Here is a 2,500-nt window from a genome sequence, read left to right as displayed (position 1 = left end):
GCCAGGCAGGGAAATTCGTCAAGGGGACACGCTGACGAAAGTAGGCTCGTCGGTGAAAATCGGCAGCGCAGATTTTTCGACGAACAGGGGCTGGATGCTGGACCGGCCGGGCCAGGCAGGAAAATTCGTCAGGGGGGCACGCTGACGAAAAGAGGGGCTGCCGCGTGGAAAATCGGCAGCGCAGATTTTTCGACGAACATTCGTCAGGGGGGCACGCTGACGAAAAGAGGGGCTGCCGCGTGGAAAATCGGCAGCGCAGATTTTTCGACGAACAGGGGCTGGATGCTGGACCGGCCGGGCCAGGCAGGAAAATTCGTCAGGGGGGCACGCTGACGAAAAGAGGGGCTGCCGCGTGGAAAATCGGCAGCGCAGATTTTTCGACGAACATTCGTCAGGGGGGCACGCTGAGGAAAACAGGGGCTGCCGCGTGGAAAATCGGCAGCGCAGATTTTTCGACGAACATTCGTCAGGGGGGCACGCTGAGGAAAACAGGGGCTGCCGCGTGGAAAATCGGCAGCGCAGATTTTTCGACGAACAGGGGCTGGATGCTGGACCGGCCGGGCCAGGCAGGAAAATTCGTCAGGGGGGCACGCTGACGAAAAGAGGGGCTGCCGCGTGGAAAATCGGCAGCGCAGATTTTTCGACGAACAGGGGCTGGATGCTGGACCGGCCGGGCCAGGCAGGAAAATTCGTCAGGGGGGCACGCTGACGAAAAGAGGGGCTGCCGCGTGGAAAATCGGCAGCGCAGATTTTTCGACGAACAGGGGCTGGACTGGCCGGGCCAGGCAGGAAAATTCGTCAGGGGGGCACGCTGACGAAAACAGGGGCTGCCGCGTGGAAAATCGGCAGCGCAGATTTTTCGACGAACAGGGGCTGGACTGGCCGGGCCAGGCAGGAAAATTCGTCAGGGGGGCACGCTGACGAAAGTAGGCTCGTCGTGGAAAATCAGCAGCGCAGATTTTTCGACGAACAGGGGCTGGACGCTGGACTGGGCCAGGCAGGAAAATTCGTCAGGGGGGCACGCTGACGAAAACAGGGGCTGCCGCGTGGAATGGCAGCCTACACGCAGATGCGAATTCGGCAGCGCACGATGGCTTGAGCAGGTCATGGGTTCGACTTGGCGCGATCTGAAACCTGGACGAGGGACTGTCGACGCTGGACGAGCCAGCGCGGTGGCCTGTCGTGCCCCGTTCAGGGGGGGCCTGCCGCGGAGACAGCCCTCGCGGGCTCGACAGCGCAGGCCAGCGTCCCCGACGTCGCTGGCCGCGGCAGGCGAGCTGCCGGGGTTCCCGCATTCCTACAAGAAAACGTCGTGCTTTCCACATGAAACCAATCCAGTAAAATCAGCCATATTTTTATGAGGCTGCCCACTGAATTTGGGGTCATTCCGGGCCGGTTCCTAGTTTTGCGGATTTACTCGATTTCTAATGGTAGGAAAATTAAAACAAATACTTCCCGACCTCGAAAAATTCTGGGAAAATTAATGAAGGTGGATTGGATTTTTGCCAACCTCTCTGCAAAATTTCAGCTCAAAATACCAAGAAATGAATTTTTTAGAGGGGGGGTGACAGCTGGGACCTAGTAGTGTCTCCCCCTGCCAGAGCTGCAATGACACTTATTGCTCTTTAGGGAGCCACCAGGCCGGCGCCCCTCAAAGACCACACGCGCGCGCGCGCCCGCCCGCGCTGGGCGCTGGGGCGCTGGGGCCTGAGGGCCTGGGGCCCTTGGGGGCCCTTGGGCGCTTGGGCGCGCAGCGCGCGGCCCCCGCAGCCATGCCGCGCCGCGCGACGCGCGGACAGCCCCTGCTGGCTTGCTCTCTCGCCCGCGGGGGGGCTGCCTTCGGGCCCTGGCCCCCCGCGTTCTGGCCTGCCCCCTGCGGGGGAGAGGCTAGGCGCTGCAGGGGCCAGCCCGACGTCGCTGGCCGCGGCAGGCGACAGCCCCTGCTGGCTTGCTCTCTCGCCCGCGGGGGGGCTGCCTTCGGGCCCTGGCCCCCCGCGTTCTGGCCTGCCCCCCGCGTGGGAGAGGCTAGGCGCTGCAGGGGCCAGCCCGACGTCGCTGGCCGCGGCAGGCGACAGCCCCTGCTGGCTTGCTCTCTCGCCCGCGGGGGGGCTGCCTTCGGGCCCTGGCCCCCCGCGTTCTGGCCTGCCCCCCGCGTGGGAGAGGCTAGGCGCTGCAGGGGCCAGCCCGACGTCGCTGGCCGCGGCAGGCGAGCCGCCGGGGTTCCCGCATTCCTACAACAAAACGTCGTGCTTTCCACATGAAATCAATCCAGTAAAATCAGCCATATTTTTATGAGGCTGCCCACTGAATTTGGGGTCATTCCGGGCCGGTTCCTATTTTTTCCGATTTCCTCGATTTTTAATGGTAGGAAAATAAAAAAAAATACTTCCCGACCTCGAAAAATTCTGGAAAAATTAATAAAGTTGGATTGGATTTTTGCCAACCTCTGTGCAAAATTTCAGCTCAAAATACCAAGAAATGAATTTTTTAGAGGGGGGGT

This window comes from Populus nigra, chromosome 2 (genome assembly GCF_951802175.1).
Source record: "Populus nigra chromosome 2, ddPopNigr1.1, whole genome shotgun sequence".
In the NCBI taxonomy this organism is placed as follows: Eukaryota; Viridiplantae; Streptophyta; class Magnoliopsida; order Malpighiales; family Salicaceae; genus Populus; species Populus nigra.
Note: the sequence above shows the minus strand (reverse complement) of the source record.